Source organism: Pseudorca crassidens, chromosome 11, assembly GCF_039906515.1.
Source record: "Pseudorca crassidens isolate mPseCra1 chromosome 11, mPseCra1.hap1, whole genome shotgun sequence".
Classification (NCBI taxonomy): domain Eukaryota; kingdom Metazoa; phylum Chordata; class Mammalia; order Artiodactyla; family Delphinidae; genus Pseudorca; species Pseudorca crassidens.
Window position 1 is genome coordinate 83,890,595 of NC_090306.1, and position 12,187 is coordinate 83,902,781.

Genomic DNA, 12,187 nt, shown 5'->3' on the forward strand with positions numbered 1-12,187 from the left:
AACCTTAGTATAATGATATGCATATAAAATGTACAAATTTTTCACTTAATTCAATTATTTAATTAGTGTATCTTATGGTTTATATGACACTTTTTCCCATTGTTGGAGTCTTTATTGGAATTTTTTCTAAATATATATACCTTATATATTATATTATACATAATATGTTATATATATTTGGCATTCTTCCTAAATATATATATTTAGTAATATAACATACATATAAATATAATATATAAAATATGTAAGAATTCCAAATGTTATATATAATACATGTTCTTCCTAAACATATAATATATATTGCCTATATGTATAATATATGTAAATATTTAGGAAAAATTCTAAATATATGATATATTATACATAATATGTAATAATCTCTATATATCTAATATATATACATAAACAACTTTTGCTCCTCCCCTGCCTAAGTGCAGTTAATTGAAGGTCTTTAATTCTTTGATATCTGGAATATCACATAGCATCTGATTCATGCTGTGTGAAGACATTTGTCACTGGGCCACAGTGCTGCTGCAGAAGGTGGCGGAGGAATGCACATTAGCCCCAGCAGCATCCCAGGTTTTTCTCTTTTTAATAAATACTTAGGAGCAGTTGTTTGTCATTGTCTCTTGCACCAAAAGCAAGGGCTGACAACATTAGCTATCTAAAAGTCCCAGTTAATGGAGGGTTTATTGTAAAAAAAAAATTCTTTGAGGGAGAGGGGCAAGCTCCTTTTAATATTCTCTCCTTCCTTCTCCTTGCCTAGGCCAGCCACGATTCACAAAGCTGGAGGATGGAGAGTCATTAAAAAGATGGAGTCATTAGGGGCTGACAGTGCTAGTCCTGTTCTCCCATCCTGGTGTGGAGAGGGATAGCCACGGTGAGCGACCAGGTTGCCCTGTGCAGTGGATGAGAATCTCTGCTGTAAACTCTCTTATAAAGATATGCAAAGAAGTGATGTTTCTGGTGTTGAAGGATTCTTTGGGGGCCAGAGCACTTAATCTGTGATAAAATGGGACCCGTCCTTCAGGTTTTTAAGGCTTATGAGCTGTGCCTTCTTTTTGGAATGGCCTTCATCTCTTCTCTATCTGGTGAACCTCTACTCATCTTTCAATACGTCAAGACCAAGTTCAAATATTACTTTGTGAAAGATGAAACTTCTACCAACACCCCTGTCACCCAATTCCCTGCCACCTGTCATACTGTACTACAGCTAGGTGTTTGCATGTTTCCTTCTCTAGACCAAAATCTTGAAGGCAGAAATAAGTCTTATTCTTTTTTTTTTTTTTTTGCGTTACGCGGGCCTCTCACTGCTGTGGCCTCCCCCGCGGCGGAGCACAGGCTCCGGAGGCGCAGGCCCAGTGGCCACGGCCCACGGGCGCAGCCGCTCTGCGGCATGTGGGACCCTCCTGGACCGGGGCACGAACCCGCGTCCCATGCATTGGCAGGCGGACTCTCAACCACTGCGCCACCAGGGAAGCCCAGTCTTATTCTTTTTGTATTCCTTACATGCAGCTATTATAAAATGGCTCAAAACTAAACCAAACCAGACCAAAACAGATCTCAAAACAAATCACAGCAATAGACCTTTGAATGACCGTATCAAATTAGTCATGCTCCAAGAAAAAAGTATCAAGTTAGCGCAGTGTATGAAAAAATGAAGTATATTTATTTTGTATCAGGTTTGTAAGCTTGTTGATCAAATATATGAGCTCAAGGCAAAAAAGCAAAAAGAAGAGCAATGCTTTCTAAAAAGGACATGCTGAACTATCAAATGGAAAAGTTATACCCCTACTTGTCAATATAATTCATTATAATTTACAAGCCTCCAATGAAAACCAAGCAATAAACAATGATTTAGTATGTGGTTGAAAACAGGGTTTAATATGCAATTGTCACGGAACTCATTACACCTTCATATAATGTCATTCGCACAGTGAGAGATTATTCATTTTTACTTCAAGATAATCCTGATATTAAGCTGGACAGAAAACAACATATGATGAAAACTTGGTAATTCATTCTTATGTTGCCCTAGAATGATGACAGTACAGGGCATGTCAATAATTAATTAATATAATGTTATTCACATAGTGGGCACTTGATAGCCATGAGATGCATAATTAATGATGAAAATGCCATAGTGTTAATATCAAACCTACTGACTACATCAACAATTTTCCACCCAGGCTTAAATTAAATCTTCCTGGTTCAATCTTCATGGGATTCAAGTAATTTGTCATTTTTGATGATGAATTTAAATGCCAAAGTTTATTTCCAATATATGAAAAATGACTGTTTGCCATAGAAGTATTTAATCTCAATTTTAAAAAAGAATTTCCTAACAGTATTTCAGGCAAAATGCCTCAATTACTAAAATCTCATATTTTAATTCCTCGAGATGAAAGTGGCTTCCTTTCCCCAGCATTTAAAAAAAAATTTTATTTTAGTACATTAAACTGACTGATAAAAACATTCTAAAAATGTACAATTTTTCCTTTTTAACAAAGTATAATAAAGCATAAAACCCCCCAGAAACAGGATACTTGACATTTACAGTTCATTCTTGTTTTTATTTAGGTTTAATCTCTTCTCTCATCAAGGTTCATAAAAAATGGTATTTATATCTCTTGAACACGGACAGAATGTGTTGAAGGCTCCCTGTGGGAAAACCATGAGCAGAGGTAAATATTGCAAGATCCTTAGCTCCTTGACTGCAGTGTCTCTTAGGGAAATGTTGCTTATGAGAGATGCTAATTAAGGAGGCTGGGAGAAAAGAGATGTTACCTTTCCAAACACAACATTTAAAAACCAAGTATTATTAATACAGTGGTTTTATGAAGCACTTAAATCTTACATAAGCATGGCTTAGTTTTTGTTTCCTAAAAAAAGACAGCATTTGGGCAAACCAAAAGCTGAATAATTTAAATTGTGAATTTGAAAGAAAAACAAATTGCATCTAGCTAGGAATTTAATAAAATGCGACTTTCAAACACTTTTCCCCCATTTTATAATCATTTACATGGCTACTTGCAAAATCTCTAGTCACGCAGAAGCTGACAGAGATGGTTTTAATTTTAAAATAGTAACACTGCACTCATTTATGAGGATTTTTGCAGGGAGAAGAGTTTTATAAACTATTCGTTTCAATATGAAAGGGCTTAAATTCAAGAGTGTTTAAACTTAGAATTTGAAGTTATCCCTTGGAATGGCCTCATGGCTAGTATCTTGTCTATATACAAGGTCAAAATAGATTTATGTCTCTGGTTAATTTGAACTGACTGCCAAGCAATTTATTAGGAAGCTGGAGTATCTGAATTGATCATTAAGACAAGAGAACAAATGGGCTTTGTCTGATTAGTTCAGTTTACTTGACGATTAAATCATTATGCCTGCAGAAAATTTACTTGACTTCCAAATGAGACAGACAGACGGACAGTCACCCCCATGACATACTTACTATTTAGAACCCTATCTTAATTAAATGAAAAAAGTCAATTTTCAAAAGCTCAGCATTAAGCATTTTTTGTTGCTTAATTCTTTGCCGAATTACCTCTCAGGAAGTGGAAGAGCTTCGTGTTGCCATCCTTCCTGATCTACTGTCATGGTCTCCACAACTGGAGACTTTTGGGAAGATGGAAAATTAGGTGTTAAATATCAGAAATTATAAGTGCTGGGTCTTCCGTTAGCAAATACTCCTCTTCAAAATGTTCAGTTCGATCTTTGATTAAAATTTCAGCAGAAGGCTTCCTTTGGCGGCTTGGAAGTTATTTTCCACATAATGGAGGTGATGGAGATGACAGAGGCAACATTTAAGGGGAAAAAAGACTCTCTCCAGTTCTTTCTGCCCAGCCTGCCAATACTGCCATCTTCACAGCACCCAGGCCGGCCAAGACCTAACCTCACACTGAACAAGGGAACAACGGTTTTTTTTTTGTTTTTTTTAAAGTATTTTTTTAAACATTTTTATTGGAGTATAATTGCTTTACAGTGGTGTTAGTTTCTGCTTTATAACAAAGTGAATCAGCTATACATATACATATATCCCCATATCCCCTCCCTCTTGCATCTCCCTCCCACCCTCCCTATCCCACCCCTCTAGGTGGTCACAAAGCACTGAGCTGATCTCCCTGTGCTATGCGACTGCTTCCCACTAGCTACCTATTTTACATTTGGGGAACAACGTTTTAATTAAACGTGGAGTTCTATTACTTTTGCTACTTAAAGTGCAAAACACTAAAGCAAGAAAGCTTGTTAAGGAACCACAGCATGTTGTACAGAAGTTGGTCACTGTGCCCTTGACAGACTGGTACAGTCCCACGGTTCTAGGTTCTTACTGGCAGCTTCTGCTCTGAGAGTCACACCTTGGTGAGGGACCCCAACAATGCAGCCTGTAGCACGCAGTTATCCATCAGCAAATATGTATCCAGCGTCGGCTGTGTCGTGCTTAGGGGCATACAGAAATTAATGGGATGTAATTAATGGGATGTAATTAATGAATGGGATGTAATGAATGGGATGTAATGAATGGGATGTGCTCCCCACTGGACCGGGAGCACCTCGAGGTGCTCCTGGTCCAGCGGGGAAAATGAAGTGACAGATGCTCCGAGTATCTTCACTGTTATGAAAGCTCAGGGTAGGGAGTGACAATCTCTGCCTGTGGGAGATCTTCATGGTGTAGGAGACAGGCTTTCAGGGATGAGTAGGAGTTTTCCAGGTAGAGGAGTAAGGGAAGGGAATTCAGGCAAAAGAGATATCATGTGCAAAAGTGCAGACGTGTGCAAGAACATAAGAACATGACATGTCTGTTTATGGGTTTACAATTTTATTTATGTCCCTGCTCATTTTCGGCAAGGGAGAACTGTATATGTGAGTGGCAGGACAGGAGGCTTGAAGGTGGGTTGTGGCCAGATTTAAGGGCATTTGAAAGAAATTTGGTCTTCCAACTTAATTATATTATGTATTATATTATATCAAATATATTATGTTTGACAACACGTGTAAAGTGCTTAGAAGAATGCCTGGCACGGTGTGCATGCTCAGTAAATATGGACTGTTTTTATTATGGTGAAATCTTTGGGAAGTCAACCAAAGTTTTAAAGAAGGGAAAGGATGAGATTAGAGTTGATAAGATCAGAAATCACTATTGCTCTATAATACTGAATTTGATGTCAGTACTGAGAATGCATTGGAGTAAGGAGATCCTGTCCACAGGCCAGTGCATTGAAGTAATTCAAGTGAGTGAGGATGAGGGCCAGGAATGAGTTCTTGTTCACTGTGTACCCCCAGAGTCCAGTGAAGTGACTGCATGTAGTAAGTACCCAATACATAGTCACTGAATGAACAAATGAGTGTCAATGAGAGGAGGGAGCGGATCTGAGAAACATTTGGCAGCAGAAAGGGCAGGGATGGGGAGTGTTGGCTGTAAATGGTGAAGGAAAGGAAAGTTTTTTAAGGATGACTCCAGAAAACTGGGCTTGGGAGAACAGTGTTGCAGAAAGGGGGAGGAACAGCGTCGGTGGGGAAGACAAGCCTCTTGTGAATGAGGATTTCTTTCCATGTAGCTGCTGGGTTCAGCCTCTCCTGAGTGTTGAGAAAAAGTGGCCATGGGAGGGCAAAGGAGCCTCTCACAGGCACCTTGTTTAATCCCCACAAACCCTCCCTGAGTTCAGTATTGTTATCCCTGGTTACAGGCAGGGAAACTGAGGAATAAGATGACATATTAACTAGGTGGCAGAGTCCAGATTAAAAACACACACATCTTTCTGCCACAAAGCCTGTGCTTTTGTCAGTCCATCACATTGCCTCCCCTCTTAAAATGAACATTTGGAATAAGGTATATTCCACATTCAGACAGCTTGTGGCTGGGGAGGAGAGGTACCTCTGCAAAGAAACCAAAGCACAACTTAACTTTTGCTTCATTAATACTCCACAACCTGCCTTCCTCATTCACAGAGTTATTATGAGGAACCAAAAAAGACATGGAAATCTTTTGAAAAATATAAAACATTCTATAAAAGGTGATATAAAAAAGAAAAAGAAGAAAATATATTCAGATTCCTGTTAAGGAATTCTAGAAAAGTGCAAAAGATGAGAGGAGCTGGATGCTGTATTAGGACCATTTGACTGGCAACCACAGTTCAGAGAACTTGTTGAGTTGTTTTTTCTGTCAATTTTCCTAAAACATGAAAATCTGGATTTGAGGTATGGGAAAAGAATGCATTTTGCCTTCCAAAGTCAGAGAGTTTACAACTCTTTTGCTTTCAATACTTTCTCAAAGAGCCTTGGTTCTGAATAAACCCATATTCATACGACTTGTGTCTGCAAAATTCCCTCGGGGACTGGGTGGGGAGCAAGTGGCCGTTGGGTGGGATGTGCGTTATCCTTGTGCCGGACAAAGTCTTTGAACACCACTGAGGGCCCGTGGAGAGTACGGTGATGTGTCTCTACTTGATTCAACTCAGCACCTAGCATGGGCCTGGCATGTTGAAGGCTGTTAGAACCTATGTGTTGGTCTAATGGAAAAATGATGCTAAGCCTGAGATGGTGAGACAAGTGACAGGAAAGCAGAGGGCCACACAGCACCTGGGGGATCTTGTTCCACAGTTAGGCTTCGTTACGATCTGGGACCAGGAATGGAGCAGTGGATTGGCTCACACGTGGACCGAGGCCACCTCTCTGGTCTCATTAGCAAGACATGCTAACCAAAGGAACTGAATGATCCTCACACAAGCCCCAAAGGAGGAGCACAGAAACACCACTCTTCCTCAACCTCGGAGTAGTTTCCTTGCTCTCCTAGTTAAATATGCATGGCATATAAAAATAATTGTGCAGACAGAAGGACTCACAGTTGCTCAAAGTAGACCAGGAAGGTGTTTGGACCATTCAGTGGGTGGTGCGACTGCTAGGAGAATCTGGAATGTGCCAGGGGTGGGAATAGAAACTACTCCAGGAAATGGTACTGTAGGAAACAATTTACATATTTCAGGGCATGGGAGGTTCTGGAACTGCATTTGTTCCCCTGCATTTCTACCAGTGAAATAAATTGTTAAGAGTTAAAATGAGTAGATGATATGTAGTGATATGGCTGGAAAGCCACGTAAGACTAGTTTACAGCCAGGCTCTACGCATAGTTTATCACATCAGATCCTTACAACCTGCATGGAAAGGAGTATTATCCCCTATTTTACAAGTGAGGAAAGAGGTTCAGGGAGCTTATGCAAGCAATTGAGTCTGTTACATTTCAACACTTGCACTTTCCTTACCACTGGAGCCAAAGCCAGATCACCGTTCAGAACAGAATTCTAAGTTCCTTATTGCAATGTCATTTCTTACGTATTTTTTATACACTTCTGATATACTAGGAATATATTTCTGATGGCCCAGTGACATTGCAAAAATGGTGGCTTCCAAGAGGTGGGGTGCATTTTCCATTTGGAAACACATTAGGGAAGCAATAGTTTTACTTTCTCAGTGTTGACTACAATGGCAGTCATTGAGAATTTCACCCATTTCCCACTGAATGATTTTAATCCTACTAAACAGTCCTTATTTTTTTTTTTAAAGAAACTATCTCCTTACAAACTGTTTCCTTGCAAAATACTTGTTTTTCAGTAAACATCTTCTCTGACAATTCTAAATAAAGATACATGAATTCTGCATCCTAGCTATAGTTGCCAAGAGAGTTGAAATATGCAGTAGCCATATTTATAGCACCAAAACCTGCTAAACTTCTCATCCTGAAGGGCTTCAGTGCCTTGAATATCCCTACACATCATTTGTTACTGCTTAATGTGCTTATTCATCAATTTTTTAAAATAGAAGCCTATTCTGCAACATATTTAATTTTCTGATGTTGAAAAGGATCATTTCTGGTTCTTCACTCAAACTATATGGAATAGCTGACAGAGAGTAGGTACTAAATGAAGAAAATAAATGGAGGCTAAAATAATCTGTTTTTTCATAATTCTACCCATATACAATATCTAGAATTGCATTGGCTTAAAAACTGGGCCCACTTGTATAAATATATAACCAGTGTGAAAAGTTTGGGAAAGTGGGATGCAGAATTCAAAACTGGCTCTTGGCCGGTGATTTTTTAAAAACAAGGTCTTCAAATATTTTTGAACTGCAAAATGCCTTTGCTGTCCTCTTCTTACAACTGGTATTGTGGTGTGAACCTGGTGTCCCTTCCAAATTAGTCTGTGGTTTGGAATCTTTAATTATGGGGAGTGTCAATTTTGCTCCCTCAAGAAAAACTAGTTGATGCACTGTGTTTCTCAAAAAGCATGGTTAGTCAGACCTATACACTCAAGTCCAGGATGGAGTTATGCTCTGAGACTATCATTCTGACTTTTGGGAAGCATCTGCTCTTCTCTGGGCCTTGATTTTCTCATCTGAATCATGGAGTGTCCTCTGTCTCAGATGAAGGTTGCAAACATAGATTACATAATGCCTCAGCGAATGATGTTCTGCAAGGTACTTATGTCAGCAGTTGGGAACATATGTGAGGCCTGATACATCATAGTTTAGTGACTAATTTATATTTTTATGATGTATACCCAGTGTAGCTATGAATAATCTACCACAGTTGTACATATGAGCCTTACAACCATTAACGTTAATCACTTCCCCCTATTTTTGAGGCAGTATGAGGAATAGAAAGCACACTGGCTTTGATGCAAAGTTGACCCAAGTTTGATTCCTAGCTCTAATATTTAAGGCTGTATCTCAGGGAAGGTGATCCCCTTTCCCAGCTTTGCTTTCTGCATCTGTGAAATGGAGCTGATATTCATACCTCCTTCATAGATCTGCTGTGTGCATGCATGTGCATGTGTGCATGTGTCTGGTGCAGGAGTAGTAAATATTGCCTTTCTCTTATGCTTTATGATTTACTATGACTGTGAGGACAGTGGTGAGGGCTATTATTTGCCTTTTCCTTCTAGAGGTTCTATGGTTTGTGTAAGATGAGGGAGGGTGGCCACAGGCAGATCCAGAATAACCTCTGTGAGCGCAGGAGGACAGATGATTGCAACCAGCTAGGAACAAAAGAAGCATGAAACAAAATAGTTCTTAAAGCATATTTTCTTCTATGTCTAGAAGAATCTTTAGGAAGGCACGTTATCAAAAGAAAGTTTATATTTGAGAACACAAACGACATATGGCATGAGTGTTTACTTTTATTAAGTCCTACCTGGTGAGAGAAAAGAAAGCAAAATTATGCCACAAGCATTTGTTAAAATACCAACTCTGTGAGAAAGTCACACAATAGGGAAGACAACGATTCATAAGACGTAACCCCTGTGTACAGTGAGTTCTCAATCTAATGGAGAAGGCTGTATGTACATAAGAAAGCACCTGCCAGGTTGTGATTAGTCCTATATCAAAAGATATTTAAAAAGAGATTTCCAAGGAGCTAAGGATATTTTAAGCTAGGTCTTGGAGGAGCTATAAGATGATCACAGGGAAGGAGGGGGTCAGGAACGGGATACAGTGTGAGCAATGCCTGGAGCATCGCAGATATTCTGATACTGCGGAGGCACAGTGATTTCAGCAGTGGGGACCTGGGTGAGGGGGACACTACAGGGAGCCTTGAGGCTAAAAGGAGGAGGGAAGAACGGATGGACTTTGGAGAGGGAGGGTGGGGATGGACCCAGCACACAGAGAGAATGATTAGCTTTGGAGAGAAGGAGGGACACATGTTTCTGTGAGCAGGTGAGTCTGGGTGTTAATTGAGTAAGTCCAGAGATGGAGCAATGGTAAGTTCTTTTTTTAAACTATCACTTTAGTCAGACAGAGAAAGACCAATATCATATGGTATCACTTATATGTGGAATCTAAATAATGATACAAATGAACTTACAAAACAGAAATAGACTCACAGAGATAGAAAACAAATTTATGATTACCAAAGGGGAACGTGGGGGTGGGATAAATTAGGAGTTTGGGATTAACAGATACACACTACTATATATAAAGTAGATAAACAACAGAGTCCTACTGTAGAACACAGGGGATTATATTCACTATCTTGTAATAACTTATAATGGAAAAGAATCTGAAAAAGAATATATATATGTATAACTGAATCACTTTGCTGTACACCTGTAACATTGTAAATCAACTATACTTCAGTTACAAAACCACCTTATTGAGGTATGACTGACATACAAAACTCTGTACATATTTAATGGGTACAACTCAACGAGTTTGGAGATAAGTATATAACTGTGAAATTGCCACCACTACCTATGCCCTAAACATACCCCTCACCCCCAAGTTTCCTTCTGCCCTCTGGCAGTAAGTTCTAAGAGAACGTGTCTAGTTATCGTCACGCTCTTGGTGCGGTGAGAGGCAATGTCATTGAATGAATGAATGTAGGTGGCCGGAGTACAGGCTTAAGAAGTATAAAATAAAGCTTTGGAGAGCTATTTATGGGGATCAGTAAACATGAAACGAATGAAGGCATGGCATGGCTTCTGATCTCAAGGTATTTGCAAGTGAGTTGAAGAAACATATGTAAGGCCATAATACATATTTTCAAGGCAGAGAAAGTTTAATGAATGGTTCATAAAATAATAAGAATATTCAAAGGGAAAAGCTCGTAGCTACATTTTATATAATACACTATGATGTATCCTGATTTTTCTCAGTGAGTTTTTCCCGCCTTACTGTCATAGCCTGCCTCTATGTGACATTAGTTGTACTTTTAGTTGTATTCGTGTTCCTAACAATGTTTGGTACACAGACAGATTCGGGTTGTTTTAGTAGTTCAGTGTACTCTCCACTTTCTCCCTGAAGCCCTCTCCCCACCCCCAGGGTCTTCAGGTCACAGTTTGGGACCTATTGCACTACGGTGCTCCCCAAAAGGAAATGGGGGTGATTAGAGAGGACTGCACTGAGAAGACAGCACTGGATTGTAGCTCTGGGAAAAAAAGCTCTTTGAATCAATGAGAAAGCATAGCTCAGAGTAGAAGAGAGAGTCTGGGACGTGCACAGCATGTTCAGAGGAAAAGCTGGCCAGCTGAATGGAAGAGAAGGTTCTTTCAACCGTGCTTTGAGAGGTGAGGCTGGAAGAATGGGTTGGGGTTAGACTCGGTGTCTTAATGCTTTGCTCGTGAATCTGACCCTTACTCCATGGGTGATAAGGAGCCACGGAACAGGGACAGGATGCTGCTCTTGCACCGCTGGTAACTGATGTCTGAACCTAGGCTCTCCGGCAGATCTAACTAAACACAGCCTTAGCTTATCCCAGTGTTCCTTGAGGAAGGACGTCTTGTGAGCCATCTGTTTCCCATGGGATGAGAGGAGCATATATTACCCAATTCTATTGAAAAGACTTCCTGTTTCTCTTAGGGTTATTGTCTCTTTCTGGAACTTCAGGCAAGTGGGTAAATGCTTACTTTCATGGACTTTCTTTTTGCTAAAGAATGTTGTGTCTAGCTTGTTGTGATACATTTTGCCAAAGACATTTCATCCCCGTGAACTCATCTGGTTCCTGAGGAAAATAAGGGCTGAGTTCTAGAAGAGCTTTGGGGTCTAATGCCAGCACTTCTGACCTGACACGTAAGAATAGACAGTTACGGGAGCTCAAGCTACCAAAAGCGACTTCAACAGAACATTCACATATGTGAGAGTATCAGAGCCCAAGTCTTCAAAGAGAAATATTTTGAAAATTCTCACTGGCTTCTGGCAAGAACAGCAAATCCTGATTTTTCAGTTCTTTATATAAAAAAAGCAAAGACTAACAATATAAAACCTGGGCATTAATCAACTATTTCATAATGCCAGCAAATGAATTGAGTTCTACTGCAATTCAACGTGGGGAGATTAAAGAAAACCTACAAGCTACAAATAAGCCATCATGAACTGTTTATAGGAGTTGAACACGTGAGCTGTGATTAATAATGAATCAAAAGTAAAGCTATGAATGACAACAAACAGGACTCATCAGACTAAGAATTTGATTAGAAAAGTATAATTTGAATGTTGGTTCAATGTTTTCAGTGGTAACAATAGGGACAAATTATCTTTTATGCAATGCATTCTAGTTGTTCAAATTAAAATTGATAATGTATGAGATGACATTTAGATCACTTCAGCCCAGGAGATATAAAAGTACAGGCTTATGTGGTCTTCTAAACAACTGACATTTATATATTCTATTTTTCTTAAGATCAGTGTAAGC

General features: G+C 39.4%; 1 protein-coding gene and 1 long non-coding RNA gene across 23 annotated transcripts in view; one reads left to right on the top strand and one right to left on the bottom strand.

The window, feature by feature from the left end:
* Window positions 1–887, top strand: part of LOC137202309 (uncharacterized) — a 31,700-nt gene extending 30,813 nt beyond the window's left edge. For both annotated transcript variants that reach the window (XR_010932541.1, XR_010932540.1), the window contains one exon: window positions 767–887. This is a non-coding gene — a long non-coding RNA (uncharacterized lncRNA). The remainder of the gene's footprint in view (window positions 1–766) is intronic.
* ANKS1B (ankyrin repeat and sterile alpha motif domain containing 1B) overlaps window positions 1–12,187 on the bottom strand; it is a 1,163,282-nt gene that overhangs the window by 105,051 nt on the left and 1,046,044 nt on the right. The gene's annotated exons all lie outside the window — the stretch shown is intronic.